Source organism: Paroedura picta, chromosome 3, assembly GCF_049243985.1.
Source record: "Paroedura picta isolate Pp20150507F chromosome 3, Ppicta_v3.0, whole genome shotgun sequence".
NCBI lineage: Eukaryota > Metazoa > Chordata > Lepidosauria > Squamata > Gekkonidae > Paroedura > Paroedura picta.
The window spans coordinates 171667804-171687769 of record NC_135371.1 but is presented as its reverse complement, the minus strand read 5'-3'; the positions used below and the strand labels follow the sequence as shown (position 1 = coordinate 171687769).

Below are 19966 nucleotides of genomic sequence, written 5' to 3'. Positions count from 1 at the left end.
CGAAAAACAAAAAGGCCCTGCGCGAAAAGCCGGCCTGTCGGAAACCCTGGTTTCTCCACAAGGCAGAAGACCCTGGTCCGTTCTTTGCTTCTGAGAGCCAGGAAGGGCTCCTGTGCTCTGAGATTCTCCGGGATCTGGTAGATTAAAGGAGGCGGGAGCAGACGCCATGGAGCTAGAGGGAAAAGGGTGGTGATGGGATCCACGGTGTGTTTTAGGGCAAAAGACCAGAAATATTGCGAGCTAATTTTTAGATATCCCTCCTGCCTGCTCATGGCAGGCACATTAGAGAGGGAATCTGAGCTCCTTCGAACTCGGAGCCAGCCATCTCTGCCTCTTAGCCACTTGCAGTGATGGTTCTGGCTCTTGTCTCCCCCCCAACCCTTCTTCCCTCATTACGAAGCCTCCAGGAACGCTGCCGGGTTGACCTAAAAGCAAAGCCACATCCTGGCTCCAGGGAAAGCCGCAGGGGGACTCCTCAGGGGACGGAGCTGGAATACGGCTGGAAGGCCTCATCCTCCTAACCCTTCCCGTGGGAGAGGCCTGTGGTCAGAGTGCATGAGAGGGACCGATCGCGAGAGGAGCCGGAAGAGGGAAAGCAGCGTCGGAACAAGAGGGTCGCTGCAAATGGATAGCCATGCTAACCCGTTCGCAGCAAAATGAAGCAGGCTCACAAAGTTTGAGTCCAGTGGCGGTTTTAGGAACAAAGAAGTTTAATGCTGGGCCTGAGCTTTTCATGTGCATGCACACCTCTTCTGTGTCTGAGGAATCATAGAATTGGAATCCAAGAACCAGTTTGGTGTAGTGGTTAGGAGTGCGGACTTCTCATCTGGCAAGCCGGGTTTGATTTGATTGCAGCCAGCTGGGTGACCTTGGGCTCGCCACAGCACTGAGAAAGCTGCTCTGACCGAGCAGGAATATCAGGGCTCTCTCAGCCTCACCCACCTCACCGGGTGTCTGTTGTGGGGAGAGGAAAGGGAAGGCCAATGTAAGCCGCTTTGAGATTCCTTCGGGTAGTGAAAAGTGGCATATAAGTACCAACTCTTCAGTAATCTCAGGGCTCTCTCAGCCTCCCCTCTCTCACCGGGTGTCTGTTGTGGGGAGAGGAAAGGAAGGCGACTGGAAGCCACTTTGAGACTGCTTCAGGGAGATAAAAGCGGCATATAAGAACCAACTCTTCTTCTTCAGTGATATCAGGGCTCTCGCAGTCTCACCCACCTCACAGGGTGTCAGTTGTGGGGAGAGGAAAGGGAAGGCGAATGTAAGCCGCTTTGAGATTCCTTCGGGTAGGGAAAAGTGGCATATAAGAACCAACTCTCCTTCTTCTTCAGTGATATCAGGGCTCTCTCAGCCTCCCCTCCCTCACAGGGTGTCTGTTGTGGGGAGAGGAAAAGGAAGGCAACTGTAAGCCGCTCTGAGATTCCTTCGGGTAGAGAAAAGCGGCATATAAGAACCAACTCTCCTTCTTCTTCAGTGATATCAGGGCTCTCTCAGCCTCCCCTCCCTCACAGGGTGTCTGTTGTGGGGAGAGGAAAGGGAAGGCGACTGTAAGCCGCTCTGAGATTCCTTCGGGTGGAGAAAAGCGGCATATAAGAACCAACTCTCCTTCTTCTTCAGTGATATCAGGGCTCTCTCAGCCTCCCCTCCCTCACAGGGTGTCTGTTGTGGGGAGAGGAAAGGGAAGAGAGCCTTTGCGGGAGTCCCGTGTCTGCAGTTTCCCGCCATTTTTCAAAAGCCGCATTCTCAGGCATGGGGGGCCAGTACCTTTAACCCAGTGAGGAAAACACCGGCTGTTCTTTGGTTTAGGGCAAAGCACAGTGTGGTCTGGTTCGGGATTGGGTCCCTGTGCACCTGAGGATCACGCTTAAAATCGCTGGACAAAAGAATGTCTTAGGCATGACCGGTTTGGCTGTGAGGTAAAACATGGTCGATTGCTTCAAAAAATAGAATTCGAGGGCGAAATCAGGCCGGATTAGTTTGGGTTGGTTTGACCGTCTCTCTCTGTTAGGTATGATATAAATATCCTGGAGAATTAAATGTCAGGGTGTGGGTTTTTAAAAAGAATATCCCCAGACTTTTTGGTTTTGTGCTTGTAGCAACTTATATAAGTCAGATAGTTAGTAGCGGCCTTGTATCCCTGAGGGGGTGGCCAAACTGGGGGTCTCCAGATGTCCATGGACTACAATTCCCATGAGCCCCTGGGAATTTTAGTCCATGGACATCTGGAGAGCGACAGTTTTGGCCAACCCTGAAGGGCTACATAGCTGCTTTGATGGAGTGGGAGCAAACCGGTGTTACCAGTGGAGCCCAGTCTGACGTGAACTTTACTCTGGTTTAAGTCCACTGATATTGAGGGGTTTAGACTGAGGTAACAGATAGGGATGCCAGCCTCTAGGTGGGGCCTGGGGATCCCCTGGAATTCCAGCTCCTCTCCAGACTGCAGAGATCAGTTTCCCTGGAGAAAAGGGCTGCTTGGGAGGGGGACTCTGTGGCCTTGGACCCCACGGAGGGTCAGGGATGCCAGCCTCCAGGTGGGGCCTGGGGATCCCCTGGAATTCCAGCTCCTCTCCAGACTGCAGAGATCAGTTCCCCCGGAGGAAAGGGCTGCTTGGGAGGGGGGACTCTGTGGCCTTGGACCCCCTGAGAGTCAGGGATGCCAGCCTCCAGGTGGGGCCTGGGGATCCCCTGGAATTCCAGCTCCTCTCCAGACGGCAGAGATCAGTTCCCCTGGAGGAAAGGGCTGCTTGGGAGGGGGGACTCTGTGGCCTTGGACCCCACGGAGGGTCAGGGATGCCAGCCTCCAGGTGGGGCCTGGGGATCCCCTGGAATTCCAGCTCCTCTCCAGACTGCAGAGCTCAGTTCCCCTGGAGGAAAGGGCTGCTTGGGAGGGGGGACTCTGTGGCCTTGGACCCCCTGAGAGTCAGGGATGCCAGCCTCCAGGTGGGGCCTGGGGATCCCCTGGAATTCCAGCTCCTCTCCAGACGGCAGAGATCAGTTCCCCTGGAGGAAAGGGCTGCTTGGGAGGGGGGACTCTGTGGCCTTGGACCCCACGGAGGGTCAGGGATGCCAGCCTCCAGGTGGGGCCTGGGGATCCCCTGGAATTCCAGCTCCTCTCCAGACGGCAGAGATCAGTTCCCCTGGAGGAAAGGGCTGCTTGGGAGGGGGGACTCTGTGGCCTTGGACCCCACGGAGGGTCAGGGATGCCAGCCTCCAGGTGGGGCCTGGGGATCCCCTGGAATTCCAGCTCCTCTCCAGACTGCAGAGCTCAGTTCCCCCGGAGGAAAGGGCTGCTTGGGAGGGGGGACTCTGTGGCCTTGGACCCCCTGAGAGTCAGGGATGCCAGCCTCCAGGTGGGGCCTGGGGATCCCCTGGAATTCCAGCTCCTCTCCAGACGGCAGAGATCAGTTCCCCTGGAGGAAAGGGCTGCTTGGGAGGGGGGACTCTGTGGCCTTGGACCCCACGGAGGGTCAGGGATGCCAGCCTCCAGGTGGGGCCTGGGGATCCCCTGGAATTCCAGCTCCTCTCCAGACTGCAGAGATCAGTTCCCCTGGAGGAAAGGGCTGCTTGGGAGGGGGGACTCTGTGGCCTTGGACCCCACGGAGGGTCAGGGATGCCAGCCTCCAGGTGGGGCCTGGGGATCCCCTGGAATTCCAGCTCCTCTCCAGACTGCAGAGCTCAGTTCCCCTGGAGGAAAGGGCTGCTTGGGAGGGGGGACTCTGTGGCCTTGGACCCCCTGAGAGTCAGGGATGCCAGCCTCCAGGTGGGGCCTGGGGATCCCCTGGAATTCCAGCTCCTCTCCAGACTGCAGAGATCGGTTCCCCTGGAGGAAAGGGCTGCTTGGGAGGGGGGACTCTGTGGCCTTGGACCCCACTGAGGGTCAGGGATGCCAGCCTCCAGGTGGGGCCTGGGGATCCCCTGGAATTCCAGCTCCTCTCCAGACGGCAGAGATCAGTTCCCCTGGAGAAAAGGGCTGCTTGGGAGGGGGGACTCTGTGGCCCTGGACCCCACTGAGGGTCAGGGATGCCAGCCTCCAGGTGGGCCCTGGGAATCCCCTGGAATTCCAGCTCCTCTCCAGACTGCAGAGATCAGTTCCCCTGGAGGAAAGGGCTGCTTGGGAGGGGGGGACTCTGTGGCCCTGGACCCCACTGAGGGTCAGGGATGCCAGCCTCCAGGTGGGCCCTGGGAATCCCCTGGAATTTCAGCTCCTCTCCAGACTGCAGAGATCAGTTCCCCTGGAGAAAAGGGCTGCTTGGGAGGGGGGACTCTGTGGCCTTGGACCCCCTGAGAGTCAGGGATGCCAGCCTCCAGGTGGGGCCTGGGGATCCCCTGGAATTCCAGCTCCTCTCCAGACTACAGAGCTCAGTTCCCCTGGAGGAAAGGGCTGCTTGGGAGGGGGGACTCTGTGGCCTTGGACCCCACTGAGGGTCAGGGATGCCAGCCTCCAGGTGGGGCCTGGGGATCCCCTGGAATTCCAGCTCCTCTCCAGACGGCAGAGATCAGTTCCCCTGGAGAAAAGGGCTGCTTGGGAGGGGGGACTCTGTGGCCCTGGACCCCACTGAGGGTCAGGGATGCCAGCCTCCAGGTGGGGCCTGGGGATCCCCCAGAATTCCAGCTCCTGTCCAGAGCTCAGTTCCCCTGGAGAAAAGGGCTGCTTGGGAGGGGGGACTCTGTGGCCCTGGACCCCACTGAGGGTCAGGGATGCCAGCCTCCAGGTGGGGCCTGGGGATCCCCTGGAATTCCAGCTCCTCTCCAGACTGCAGAGATCAGTTTCCCTGGAGAAAAGGGCTGCTTGGGAGGGGGACTCTGTGGCCTTGGACCCCACTGAGGGTGAGGGATGCCAGCCTCCAGGTGGGGCCTGGGGATCCCCTGGAATTCCAGCTCCTCTCCAGACTGCAGAGATCAGTTCCCCCGGAGGAAAGGGCTGCTTGGGAGGGGGGACTCTGTGGCCTTGGACCCCACTGAGGGTCAGGGATGCCAGCCTCCGGGTGGGGCCTGGGGATCCCCTGGAATTCCAGCTCCTCTCCAGACGGCAGAGATCAGTTCCCCTGGAGGAAAGGGCTACTTGGGAGGGGGACTCTGTGGCCTTGGACCCCACTGAGGGTCAGGGATGCCAGCCTCCAGGTGGGGCCTGGGGATCCCCTGGAATTCCAGCTCCTCTCCAGACTGCAGAGATCAGTTCCCCTGGAGGAAAGGGCTGCTTGGGAGTGGGGACTCTGTGGCCTTGGACCCCACTGAGGGTCAGGGATGCCAGCCTCCAGGTGGGGCCTGGGGATCCCCTGGAATTCCAGGTCCTCTCCAGACTGCAGAGATCAGTTCCCCTGGAGGAAAGGGCTGCTTGGGAGGGGGGACTCTGTGGCCTTGGACCCCACTGAGGGTCAGGGATGCCAGCCTCCAGGTGGGGCCTGGGGATCCCCTGGAATTCCAGCTCCTCTCCAGACTGCAGAGATCAGTTCCCCTGGAGAAAAGGGCTGCTTGGGAGGGGGGATTCTGTGGCCTTGGACCCCACTGAGGGTCAGGGATGCCAGCCTCCAGTTGGGGCCTGGGGATCCCCTGGAATTCCAGCTCCTCTCCAGACTGCAGAGATCAGTTCCCCTGGAGGAAAGGGCTTCTTGGGAGGGGGGACTCTGTGGCCTTGGACCCCACTGAGGGTCAGGGATGCCAGCCTCCAGGTGGGGCCTGGGGATCCCCTGGAATTCCAACTCCTCTCCAGACTGCAGAGATCAGTTCCCCCGGAGGAAAGGGCTGCTTGGGAGGGGGGACTCTGTGGCCTTGGACCCCCTGAGAGTCAGGGATGCCAGCCTCCAGGTGGGGCCTGGGGATCCCCTGGAATTCCAGCTCCTCTCCAGACGGCAGAGATCAGTTCCCCTGGAGAAAAGGGCTGCTTGGGAGGGGGGACTCTGTGGCCCTGGACCCCACTGAGGGTCAGGGATGCCAGCCTCCAGGTGGGGCCTGGGGATCCCCCAGAATTCCAGCTCCTGTCCAGACTGCAGAGCTCAGTTCCCCTGGAGAAAAGGGCTGCTTGGGAGGGGGGACTCTGTGGCCCTGGACCCCACTGAGGGTCAGGGATGCCAGCCTCCAGGTGGGGCCTGGGGATCCCCTGGAATTCCAGCTCCTCTCCAGACTGCAGAGATCAGTTTCCCTGGAGAAAAGGGCTGCTTGGGAGGGGGGACTCTGTGGCCTTGGACCCCACTGAGGGTCAGGGATGCCAGCCTCCAGGTGGGGCCTGGGGATCCCCTGGAATTCCAGCTCCTCTCCAGACTGCAGAGATCAGTTCCCCCGGAGGAAAGGGCTGCTTGGAGGGGGGGACTCTGTGGCCTTGGACCCCACTGAGGGTCAGGGATGCCAGCCTCCGGGTGGGGCCTGGGGATCCCCTGGAATTCCAGCTCCTCTCCAGACGGCAGAGATCAGTTCCCCTGGAGGAAAGGGCTACTTGGGAGGGGGACTCTGTGGCCTTGGACCCCACTGAGGGTCAGGGATGCCAGCCTCCAGGTGGAGCCTGGGGATCCCCTGGAATTCCAGCTCCTCTCCAGACTGCAGAGATCAGTTCCCCTGGAGAAAAGGGCTGCTTGGGAGGGGGGACTCTGTGGCCTTGGACCCCACTGAGGGTCAGGGATGCCAGCCTCCAGTTGGGGCCTGGGGATCCCCTGGAATTCCAGCTCCTCTCCAGACTGCAGAGATCAGTTCCCCTGGAGGAAAGGGCTTCTTGGGAGGGGGGACTCTGTGGCCTTGGACCCCACTGAGGGTCAGGGATGCCAGCCTCCAGGTGGGGCCTGGGGATCCCCTGGAATTCCAGCTCCTGTCCAGACTGCAGAGCTCAGTTCCCCTGGAGAAAAGGGCTGATTGGGAGGGGGGACTCTGTGGCCTTGGACCCCATTGAGGGTCAGGGATGCCAGCCTCCAGGGGGGGCCTGGGGATCCCCTGGAATTCCAGCTTCTCTCCAGACTGCAGAGATCAGTTCCCCTGGAGGAAAGGGCTGCTTGGGAGGGCGGACTCTGTGGCCTTGGACCCCACTGAGGGTCAGGGATGCCAGCCTCCAGGTGGGGCCTGGGGATCCCCTGGAATTCCAGCTCCTCTCCAGACTGCAGAGATCAGTTCCCCTGGAGGAAAGGGCTGCTTGGGAGGGGGGACTCTGTGGCCTCGGACCCCACTGAGGGTCAGGGATGCCAGCCTCCAGGTGGGCCCTGGGAATCCCCTGGAATTCCAGCTCCTCTCCAGACTGCAGAGATCAGTTCCCCTGGAGAAAAGGGCTGCTTGGGAGGGGGGACTCTGTGGCCCTGGACCCCACTGAGGGTCAGGGATGCCAGCCTCCAGGTGGGGCCTGGGGATCCCCCAGAATTCCAGCTCCTGTCCAGACTGCAGAGCTCAGTTCCCCACGAGGAAAGGGCTGCTTGGGAGGGGGGACTCTGTGGCCTTGGACCCCACGGAGGGTCAGGGATGCCAGCCTCCAGGTGGGGCCTGGGGATCCCCTGGAATTCCAGCTCCTCTCCAGACTGCAGAGCTCAGTTCCCCTGGAGGAAAGGGCTGCTTGGGAGGGGGGACTCTGTGGCCTTGGACCCCACTGAGGGTCAGGGATGCCAGCCTCCAGGTGGGGCCTGGGGATCCAGCCCTGGAATTCCAGCTCCTCTCCAGACTGCAGAGCTCAGTTCCCATGGAGAAAAGGGCTGCTTGGGAGGGGGGACTCTGTGGCCTTGGACCCCCCCTGAGGTCCCTGTCCTCCCCAGCCTCCACCCTCCAAACCTCAGGGGTTTCCCAACCTGGCTCTGGCAACCCTATGCCCCCACCCCCTCCTGTTGGCCCAAGGGCCTCCTCTACCATCTCTAAGGATACCAGGGTGGTTGAAAGCAGCCCAAACGCATCTGGGCGATCCCTGCTGTCTCTCCTCACTTGCAGGCCGTTGAGGCCGGCCCCACCATCCCGTCCCCCCTCCCCATCTGGGTGAGAAGAGCTATCTTTAGAAAGGGGCCGGGCCGGGGAGCTCAGGGGCTGCGGTCGTTCACTGTGTCAGCAGCAAGCGCTGCCAAACTCGGAGTGGGGAGGGGACGGCTAGGCCGGAGACAGGAGACCGTTGAAGGCGAGCTGGCATGCCAACGGCCGGATCCCAAGGCTTGTCACTCCAGCCAGTAAAATCGTTTAGGATGGGGCCGGGCTCCACCGCCAAGGCCGCTGCATCATGGCGGCGTTGCTAGGGCACGGCAGCGGTGGGATCGTCTTTCCTCTTTTGCAATAGTGGGGAGGGGGAGATTTCATCTATGTTCTTTCCCCCCTGCCCTGAATTGTCACACTGTAGGAAGACTTGCGAGCTGACGAAAAGGAATAGTTTTTTTATTCACATACTGGGATGAACGAGCAGCTGTGGAAAGATACGGTGGCAGCGGCAGCAGCTGGGTGGAATCATAGCGTTGGAAGGGGCCTCCAGGGTCATCTAGTCCAACCCTCTGCAGTGCAGCCCTCTGCAGAATACAGGAAATCCACAGCCACCTGCCCACCCACAGTGATCCCAATTCTATGGCCAGACTTGAACAGGGAGAGCTAGCGTGGGGCCAGAGCTAGGCTAGGGTCTGGGAGGCCTGAGTTCGAATCCTTGCTCCGCCATGAAGCTCACTTTGAGCCAGATGCTTTCTTTCAGGCTGGTCTACCTTGCAGGGCTGTTGTGAAGGTAACGTTGGTGAAGTCCCATAGTCCCAGTTCTTTTGTTGGGGGTGGGGCAGGATATCAAATTGCCATTGACATGAAAACCCCGTCAGGCAGCCTTTCTCAAGCCTTTTACCGTTGAGAAGCCCTGAAACATTATTCAGGCTTTGAGAAACCGCAGGAGTGGTGCGATGGTGCAGAATATGGTTGGGAAGCAGAGCTGTGGACATGCCCATCTGGAGGCCCTCCCCTTTCCTCCCCCTCTAGGCCTATCATTGGCCATTTTGGGAGTGGGGAGGGCCAGTTGACATGACCTCCTGATAAATGTTTAACAATTTATAAACATAAATTTTATATATAAAATTTAACTCCCACCCATTCAGCAAACCCTTCCAGGGCTGTCAAGAAACCCCAGGGTTTCATGGAACCCTGGCTGCAAAAGCCTGCTGTAAGACTTTCAAGGCAAGAGATGAACAGTGCTTGTCTCTGTGGGGCAACCATGGGTCTCCCATTCAGAGACTAACAAGAACTGAACCCCCTCGGCTTCAGACAAGGTCAAGCTAGCCTGAGCTATCAAGGTCAGAGCTGGTCCTGTCTAGAAAGGTATTTCTGCATGTGTGTGATCTGGAGGTGACTGCACATTTCCAGGGGACACTGGCAAGGGAAGTGGTGTCTCCTTCACAAGGTCTGTTTTCTGGACCCGTCTGTCTGGCTTGAAGTTCGGGCCCTGGGGCTCCCAGCCTCTGGTAAACAAACAGATGACCACTCGGATAATCAAACCGAGGAACATGCAAAGTCGAGGCTCTCAAATAAGCCCTGGTAAAGATAACTATTCAAAACAACTGCTGGAAACCACACCAGTTGAACTGGTTTTTCGATGGACTTCCTCAGCAGCCAATACCCAAAAGTAATGAAAACACAACCCTAGAGTAAGATCCAATTGTGTGGTTTGAAATCTCTTTGTGGGGCCTGGCCTGCTAGCAGAGCATGGTCTATGAAGTGACTTTCAGTCCACCCTGAATTCAGATGCTCACCTTAGACCAGTGGTTCTCTACCTTCCTTATGCCGCGACCCTTTAATACAGCTCCTCATGTGGTGGTGACCCCCAGCCATAAAATGATGCCAGTGTTCTTTCACAGAAATTAAACCGAAACTGACCCATGGCGTGAAGATCCATGGTTCATGATGTTGTATATAAATAGGTTATAAATTGTATATAAATTGGGGGGCGCTTTCAGGAGGAGGGGCAACAGTGGTGGTGTCCCCTCCCAAACTGCTCGCCCTGCCGTGACCCCTGTGAAAGGGTTGGTTGACCCCCAAAGGGGTCCCGACTCCCAGGTTTAGAACCGCTGCCCTAGACCAGGGGTAGTCAACCTGTGGTCCTCCAGATGTCCATGGACTACAATTCCCATGAGCCCCTGCCAGCGTTTGCTGGCAGGGGCTCATGGGAATTGTAGTCCATGGACATCTGGAGGACCACAGGTTGACTACCCCTGACCTAGACATCCTTCTGTAAATGGCCATTTCCCCTGCGTGTCTGACGTGGCTGTTCTCAAAGGCTGCAACAACAAAACCCATATAATTTATCTTGGGATAAATCGGCCCTGCCCTTCATACTTACCTGTAAGTAAATTCCACAGAACTGAACAGGGACTTCCCCCATTTTACAGGATTGACTTGCAGATCATGCTAACTGGGGGGGGGAGGGGGGGGCAGAAGCTGCATGTCTAATCAACCGTATTTATTAGGAGCCTATAAATAGCTAGGTGCCGTCCGGGAGTGAAAAATTCAAGACCGGCCCCACCTACGCTTTTTTGCGATCTGCAAAGACGTGAGGCGAGGAAAACAAAACAAAACAGGAAGGTACTAATGGGGGGAAATGTACCTCTGGTTTTAGCGTAATTGCTTCCAAGTTCCCTGTTGTGAGACCTTTTTCCTATTCTTTTTTCCTATTCTGTGTGGCGCACCAAGAAAACGGAAAGAATGAGAGAGGCGGAGGGTTAAGGCAAGAAGCAGGAGCTGTAGGAGGGAAGGGTCAGGACCGATCCCACCACCCCTTGCAGCAGGCTTCCCCAACGGTGCCTGTCATGCCTGCCAAAACCTTTCCTGGGGCCGCCAAATGTTTTTAGGAAGTGGGCGGGGCCAGGTAGGGCTTCTGCCCAGCAGGGCTTCTGATTGACTGGTGGAGATTTGATGGGGGGGGGGGGTGCAGCTTTTTAAAAAAAATGCTGCTTTGTTAGCAGCTGCTAATAACAGCACAAGGATCTGCACTGTGAGACTGACATTAAGCTGTGTCAGTTGTTTCCTGGCTGGCTCTGCCTCCCAGGGCAGCCATTTTGCAGTAGCCATGTTGTTTCTGTGTGCACCACGCTGCGTCAGAATTTCAACTGTGCCCCCAGGCTCAGAAAGGGTGGGGACCCCCCCTGGCTCGCGCCTTATTTCCAATTGAAAAGAAGCAGCAGGCGTGGATTACTGCATCCCCAGGTGTGGAAATACCTGTAGATTGGAGGGAGGAGCCAGGGAGAATGGGATATTGGGAGGGGAGGGACCTTCGTAGGGTATAATGCCATGGGGTGCACCTTCCAAAGCAGCCATGGGGTGATGGGAGGTCAGCAGGGTTGCCAGATCCAGGTTGGGAAACTTCTGGATAGTTGGAATGGAGCTTGGGAAAGATGAGGATCTCAGTGGGGTCCAAGGGCACAGAGTCCCCCCTCCCAAGCAGTCCTTTTCTTCGGGGGAACTGATCTCTGCAGTCTGGAGAGGAGCTGGAATTTAGGGGGATCCCCAGGCCCCACCTGGAGGCTGGCATCCCTGACCCTCAGTGGAGCCCAAGGCCTCAGAGTCCCCCTCCCAAGCAGCCCTTTCCTCCAGGGGAACTGATCTCTGCAGTCTGGAGAGGAGCTGGAATTCCAGGGGATCCCCAGGCGCCACCTGGAGGCTGGCATCCCTGACCCTCAGTGGGGTCCATGGCCACAGAGTCCCCCCTCCCAAGCAGTCCTTTTCTTCGGGGGAACTGATCTCTGCAGTCTGGAGAGGAGCTGGAATTTAGGGGGATCCCCAGGCCCCACCTGGAGGCTGGCATCCCTGACCCTCAGTGGGGTCCAAGGCCACAGAGTCCCCCCTCCCAAGCAGCCCTTCTCTCCAGGGGAACTGATCTCTGCAGTCTGGAGAGGAGCTGGAATTCCAGGGGATCCCCAGGCCCCACCTGGAGGGTGGCATCCCTGACCCTCAGTGGGGTCCAAGGCCACAGAGTCCCCCCTCCCAAGCAGTCCTTTTCTTCGGGGGAACTGATCTCTGCAGTCTGGAGAGGAGCTGGAATTTAGGGGGATGCCCAGGCCCCACCTGGAGGCAGCCGTTGCTACCCATTTTAAAATTTGAGCTCTAAGTTCCTCCGGGCAGAGACCTCCCTCTTGCTTCCGTTGCTCTCAAAAGGGCACCAATGCCATGTTTAAACAATTCTCATCCTCGGTGCGTTAGGATCTCTCTAGTGACTTGACCACGTCTGCGTTTGCATTATTGGATCAAGAACTGGGCGGGCCTGAAAAGCGGCGTACCTATTAAGTTCCTGCTTGGGCTCGTGCGTGTAACGCAGTGTAGGGGAGAAGCCCCAAAATGGGATTGGGTCGAAAGGCTAAGCTAGGACTCCAGCATTCTAGCCGGGCCGCATTTCTCAAGCCACATTTTGCCGTTCCAAGACTGTTGCGAGATCCCCCAGCCCACCCCTGTCTTCTCCCCTCTGCCACCTACTGCTTCCTGTTCTGTGGGATGCAAAGGGTTAACCCCCCTCCTGCCTCCATCCCATACAACAGAGCAGGGTGAGGGCAGGATACATCCTGCTTCACCCCCCACATTTGGCTCCTCACCCCTCCTGGCAAGCCTTTCTCTCTCTCTCTCTCTCTCTCTCTCTCTCTCTCTTTTTTTGCCGATCCTTTTAATATGTTCCATATGGACCTACGATGTGCACAGAAGCTTCTAATAGCCTCGGGGGCTGGAGCGGCTAGTGGGATGGACAGGAAAGGTACCCTGGATCACCCCTTACCCCCCCCCCCTGGCTCCAGCCCCTTACGAGGTGCATATGGGGCTTTCCTGCAATTATGCCGGATCTTAGCCATGGGGGAAGGAAGGGTGTAAGCTGATACCCAAACCTCCATCTGTCCCCACCGAGTGCTGCTTATCCTGGGTGTCTTCCAAGACTGTCTTTATGCGCTCAGATTCCTTTTAGCGTTTTGTCTGGAGATGGGGCACCCTACGACAGCATGTACTTTGCTCGAAGGGCGGGAGGATGTTAAAGAACCCGGACTGGTGTTGGGCTGGTCTCCCCTTTGAAGCCCATTGGGTCCACTTTCCTCTTCCTGGATCTCTGGACCGATTCCAGGGCCTCCGTGCCTTCAAGGCAGCTGTTCTACGGCCATCCTGTCTCCGTCCTGCTTGGATTTTGTGCTCTGTAATTTTCATAAGCAGCCCTTTAATTTGCACAGAGCTGGACACAGTTTGAGAGAGAGAGAGAGAGAGAAGAAGAGAGACTTGCAGGGTGGAGTCCGGAGAGAGGCTGTGGGCAGGCTAAGATTTTTTTTTAAGTAAAAGAGATGGCCACGACCTAACGCTAAGGGATGAACTGCCAGGTTTGTCCTGAGCTAGCTAGACTCCTTGCCCTGGTGTCTGAATCCCATTCAGTTTGGCTACATTGGAGGATTTGGGGAGTGTTCACACCCCAAGTGGACTTACTTATACGGAATCAGGCCACTGGTCCAGTGGCCAAACGCCGGCTCTCCAAAGGTCCATGGACTACAGTTACCATGAGTGCCTGGCAGCATGGCAGCTCTGAGTGGTGGCTCTCCAAAGGGTCAGGCATCACACAATGATAGGTTTGGGAGGAGTCAAGTAAGCCATCTAGCCCTGTGCCCATTGCAGGATCAGCCAGAGGCATCTCTGACAAGAGCTTGCCCGGCTGCTGTGTGAAGTCTGCCAGTAATTATCTACCTACCTATCCGTCCATCCATCCGTCCATCCATCCGTCCATCCATCTTTCCATCCATCCATCCATCCATCCTTCTCTCCGTCCATCCATCCATCCGTCCACCCGTCCATCCTTCTGTCCGTCCATCCATCCGTCCGTCCATCTGTCCCCCCACCCTCCCACCCTTCCTTCCTTCCTTCCTTCCTTCCTTCCTTCCTTCCTTCCTTCCTTCCTTCCTTCCTTCCTTCCTTCCTTCTGTCCATCATCTATCCATCCAACCATCTATCCATCTATCCTATCTATCCATCCGTCCATCTTTCCATCCATCTATCTTTCATTCATCTTTCCATCCATCTATCCATCCATCCTTCTCTCCGTCCGTCCATCCATCCGTCCATCCGTCCATCTGTCCCCCCACCCACCCACCCACCCACCCACCCACCCACCCTTCCTTCCTTCCTTCCTTCCTTCCTTCCTTCCTTCCTTCCTTCCTTCCTTCCTTCCTTCCTTCCTTCCTTCCTTCCTTCCTTCTGTCCATCATCCATCCATCCATCTGTCCATGCATCTATCCTTCTCTCCGTCCGTCCATCCATCCATCCGTCTCTCCGTCCTTCCTTCTGTCCATCTATCCATCTATCCATCCATCCATCCATCCATCCATCCTTCCTTCTGTCCATCCATCTATCTTTCATCCATCTGTCCATCCATCCATCCACCCACCCACATTTTGACTTCTATTCTACCTTTTTTCAAAAAGACTCAGGGTGGTTTACAGTGTCAGTAAAATACATGAATTCTAAAACTGTAGGGAAATGTTTTTTTTTAAAAAAATGAGTTAAATACAGGTAAAATATTTTAAAACGACACAGCTTCTATTGCCTTTTGTGGTGCTCTTATCTGGTAAAGTGGGAAAAGATTATTTGTTCTTGTCTTTTTTTCACTCGCCATGGGAAACCATCGAGGTCGCCTGGGGGCACTCTCTTTGGGCACCCGTGGAATTGAACCTCCTGCTTCAATTATGGTGAAATTTGGGGATTATTTCGGAGGACAGGGGCCTGCAGCTATGCTGCAAATTTGGTGCCAATACCTCCAACCCCCACCTCCCCCCCCCCCCAAACCATAAAATAGATGGAAAAGGAGAAAATTGGTCTCTTTAACCTGCCAGGCCTCCACATGGCTGAATCGTGTCCTCTGTTTCCCCTGCTCTGCTCTGGGCAAGGTAATAGTCTCATGCAGGGGGACTCCTGGACAGATTTGACACAAATCCTGCTTGACACATGGCTTTGGGTTAGCAGGGAGACTGTCTGCTCCTGAGATGCTTCTGTGAGTTACCTGTCCTTGGCAGGTGGAGTGACGAGCCCGTGTTTCTCTTCTCCTTCCCCTCCCCCATATGCCAAGGCAAGGCTGCCGCATCCGATGTTCTGGAGGGCAGACAGTGGCCTCTGCTTTCTCTTCCTGCACAGGGAGAGATGGGCACATTGCCGACTTTAACAGAAACGTGCCTTCTCCCTCATGCACAGGGTTGCCACCCTCCAGGTGAGGCATGGAGACTTCCTGGAATTACCGCTCATCTCCAGAGCACGGAGATCAGTCCCTCTGGAGAAAAGGGCTGCTCTGAAAGGCGGACTCTGTGGTATTATACGGTTACCCAGCTGAGCTGTAATTTGTTGTTGCTGTTAGGTGCGAAGTCGTGTCCGACCCATCGCGACCCCCTGGACAATGATCCTCCAGGCCTTCCTGTCCCCTACCACTGAGCTATAATACCCTCCCCCAATTGCACTTCCCCCAAGATCCACTCCTGAATCTCCAGGAATTTCCACGCCTGGAGATGGCAAGCCTACATCATCCGTATGTTTGTGTGTTCACACCGACCAGTCTTCAGTTGGTGTTAAAATGTTCCCATTATCAACACTTTTCTAGGTCGTTTTCAGTGTTCCGCAGGGGCTGCAAAATGGAGCTCTTCCGCCAGGTCTACGGTTGAGGCTAGCATGGCAAGGAAGATCTAATTGGACCCCCAGTGTTAAGAGCATAAGCACCCGCTATGTGATCTGCATTCCCTCCTCCCACTCCTATACTAGATTTCGGTAGGGGTTAGTGGGTTGTAGACCGCCATGGTTTTAAAAGGTTTTTAGGAATCTGTTATTGTCTATGGACGAATGTCCCAAATTGTTTTAATGGAATTTTAATGGGGCTTTTAACATGGACAATTGTAACCCGCCACGAGCCAGTTATGGGACTGGCGGGCAATAAGTCTAAACAATAAATCAATCAATCTGCAAGGCGAACAAACGGGTCAGTCCTAGAGGAGATCAGCCCTGACTGCTCCTTAGAAGGCCAGATCCTGAAGATGAAACTCAAATACTTTGGCCACCTCATGAGCAGGAAGGACTCTCTGGAGAAGAGCTGGGAGCGATCAAGGGCAAAAGAAGAAGGGGACGACAGAGAATGAGGTGGCTGGATGGAGTCACTGAAGCAGTTGGTGCAAACTTAAATGGACTCCGGGGAATGGTAGAGGACAGGAAGGCCCGGAGGATCATGGTCCAGGGGGTCGCGATGGGTCGGACACGACTTCGCACCTAACAACAACAACAACAAAGAACAGCGTTTGAATCTAGAGATGCTTTTAAGAGCAACAAGTTTAATTCCGGGTAGAAGCTTTCGTGTGCATGAATACTTCATCAGACACAAGGCCAGGCACACGAAAGCTTCTACCCGGTATTAAACTTAAAGGTGCCCCAGGACTCAAATTTGGTCCTGTGGCCTCAAACCCACACAGCGATCCACCTGAACTTGTCTAGGTAGGCAACTGAGGAGGGGTTTCCCGGTGACCCTTGGTGACCCCACGCTGGCTCCATGCAGTCTTCTGGATCCTCTAAATCCCCCCTTGTCCCCCTCCCATCTCCCTCTTTGGCTTATCCATATCGGTGTCTAATCCCCGCTTGGAGACTCATTAATCAGTTTCATGCTCACTTGGCTTGTGTTACCTCAACGGGGGTCGGGTGGCTTATGGGGTCGGGGAGTGGGATTGAAAGCCCCGCCTGGAGAGTTGTGGGGAGGGGGGAGTCATGGGGTGGGTCAAGGCCCTAGTGAGGAAGAATCCTTGGCCATCTGTTCCTTTCCGTCCCCCATGCAGATGGCATTAGTGCTTTGGTGGGGCAGGTTGCCTATAGGGGATAGAACTAGTTGGGTTTCTTATTTCTGTGGGGAGGAAGGAGGGGGCTGCAGTCAGCTCCCCTCCCTCTCTGAAAAAGGAACTGTTTCCTCCATTCACCTCTCACACACCCCCATCAGTTCTTATCCCTCATAATGCAATGGATATTCCACTTTACATAGTAAAATAAGCTCAAAGAAAGACCCGTCCCTTGTCCCAAAGATTACAGATTTCACCGTGTGGGAGGAATGATTACTTTTTTTTTTTGTATTTATATGCCGTATTTATAATCCGTCTTTCTCCCTGGGACTCAGGGTGGATTAAAATAATCAGGGCAGCCAACAGAGCGGGGTATCTGGAAGGCCTAACGGGGCCTTTTGCCTAGCGTGACATTCCCCCAAAACACGCCGGGCTGGAAAACTCTTTTCACGCTTTGATTCAGCTGCAGCAACAGAGAAACAGATGCAGGGGGACTAGAGTCCAGGAAGAAAAAGCTATGCCAAGAACAATAGAGTTAACATAGGATTATATGTTTTCGCGTCAGAGGGTGGTTGCCTCTCTGGGATCAGGGATGGCCGAACCATGGCCCTCCAGATGTCCACGGACTACAATTACCATGAGCCCCTGTCAGCATGCTAGCCTTATCCCAGGCTAGCCTTACCTTCTCTGACGTGGCAAGGGTCGCTCAGTCCACACTTAGCTTTCAGGCTTATATTCAACAGAGCCTCTTTCTCCCTATGGTGCCAGTCTGTGCCAAGCAGGGCTCTACCAGAAACGTAAATTTAAAGCGACCCTTAATTTCAGTCCGAACGTTCCCCGGTCCCTACAGGCTGCCTTCAGCACAGCTTGGTACCGACTCTTCCATTCGATTGTAGGCGAAAGGTCATAAATCAAAGCTGGCTGCATTTCTTCATGCATTCAGTGAATGATCATTACTAGAGATTTGTAAGCCTATCACTGGCACACTTTTAAAATCTTTATAGCCAATCAGATCTCGGCACCACCTGCTTTGTGAAAACACCTGTTGGGTGCCAGGAAAGGTGTTGGCAGGCTCCATCGCACCCCCACGCACCACGCTGGGGACCCCAGCAATAGACAGCGCCGTAGGATTTGAGTTGTAGAAATCTGGAAGCCAGCTGTACTGTGCACAGATCTGGTAACCATGTGTCCAGAAGGACATCAAGGAGCTGAAAAAAAGGTACAGAAGAGAGCAACTAAGACGATGAGGAGGTTGGAGCACCTTTACACAAAGGCCAGACGATGTAGCCATGGCCAATGGAATAAACAGCTTTAAAAGGGGATTAGATAGATTCGTACAGGATAACTGATATCCATGGTGAACTGAGAAGAACCTGCATGTTCAGAGGCACTAAGCCTCTGCATCCCAGAGCCAGGAGGCAACATCGGGGGAAGGCCTGAACCTCTCTGCCATGTTCTTGGCCCTCCAGAGGAATTGGTTGCCCCCTGTGCGAGACAGGAGGCTGGACTGGATGGACCCCTGGTCTGACCCAGCAGGGCTCTTCTGATGTTCTTAGGAAGGCCTCGGCCTCTCTGCCCTGTTGTTGGCCCTCCAGAGGAACTGGCTGGCCCCTGTTTGAGACAGGAGGCTGGACTAGATGGACCCCTGGTCTGACCCAGCAGGGCCCTTCTGATGTTCTTATGAAGGCCTCAGCCTCTCTGCCCTGTTGTTGGCCCTCCAGAGGAACTGGTTGGCCACTGTGTGAGACAGGATGCTGGACTGGATGGACCCCTGGTCTGACCCAGCAGGGCTCTTCTGATGTCCTTAGGAAGGCCTCGGCCTCTCTGCCCTGTTGTTAGCCCTCCAGAGGAACTGGTTGGCCCCTGTGTGAGACAGGATGCTGGACTGGATGGACCCCTGGTCTGACCCAGCAGGGCTCTCCTGATGTTCTTATGAAGGCCTCAGCCCCTCTGCCCTGTTGTTGGCCCTCCAGAGGAACTGGTTGGCCACTGTGTGAGACAGGATGCTGGACTAGATGGAACCCTGGTCTGACCCAGCAGGGCTCTTCTGATGTCCTTAGGAAGGCCTTGGCCTCTCTGCCCTGTTGTTGGCCCTCCAGAGGAACTGGTTGGCCCCTGTGTGAGACAGGATGCTGGACTAGATGGAACCCTGGTCTGACCCAGCAGGGCTCTTCTGATGTTCTTATGAAGGCCTCAGCCTCTCTGCCCTGTTGTTGGCTCTCCAGAGGAACTGGTTGGCCACTGTGTGAGACAGGATGCTGGACTAGATGGAACCCTGGTCTGACCCAGCAGGGCTCTTCTGATGTTCTTATGAAGGCCTCGACCTCTCTGCCCTGTTGTTGGCCCTCCAGAGGAACTGGTTGGCCACTGTGTGAGACAGGATGCTGGACTGGAGGGACCCCTGGTCTGACCCAGCAGGGCTCTTCTGATGTTCTTATGAAGGCCTCAGCCTCTCTGCCCTGTTGTTGGCCCTCCAGAGGAACTGGTTGGCCACTGTGTGAGACAGGATGCTGGACTAGATGGAACCCTGGTCTGACCCAGCAGGGGTCCCCTGATGTTCTTATGAAGGCCTCAGCCTCTCTGCCCTGTTGTTGGCCCTCCAGAGGAACTGGTTGGCCCCTGTGTGAGACAGGATGCTGGACTGGATGGACCCCTGGTCTGACCCAGCAGGGCTCTTCTGATGTCCTTAGGAAGGCCTCGGCCTCTCTGCCCTGTTGTTGGCCCTCCAGAGGAACTGGTTGGCCCCTGTGTGAGACAGGATGCTGGACTGGATGGACCCCTGGTCTGACCCAGCAGGGCTCTTCTGATGTCCTTAGGAAGGCCTCGGCCTCTCTGCCCTGTTGTTAGCCCTCCAGAGGAACTGGCTGGCCACTGTGTGAGACAGGAGGCTGGACTAGATGGACCCCTGGTCTGATCCAGCAGGGCTCTTCTGATGTTCTTAACCAGAGGTGAAGTGCAGAGGTAAATATTAACACATTAAACTTAAAAAATTACACAGTAGGAACCTAGTTGACTACAACGGATGGTATGTACTGTACACACTGATACAGGGTACGGTCCTTAACCTTTTAACCCAAATTTCTTTCGGAACCATATTGTCAAAGTCCAGCCTATACCTATACAGGTCAGGGGATGAGCCATCGCAGCTGTATGGCTTTTGGGTGCATTTCTGATGGAGATGTTGCCTACAATAAGAGGTATCTGGGCCAAAGCACACTGCAGTGTGGTGCGGTGGGTAAGAGCGACAGCCT

General features: G+C 55.7%; 1 protein-coding gene across 1 annotated transcript in view; it reads left to right on the top strand.

Annotated features, from left to right (window-relative positions):
* FGD1 (FYVE, RhoGEF and PH domain containing 1) overlaps positions 1-19966 on the top strand; it is a 63192-nt gene that overhangs the window by 2906 nt on the left and 40320 nt on the right. The window lies entirely within an intron of this gene.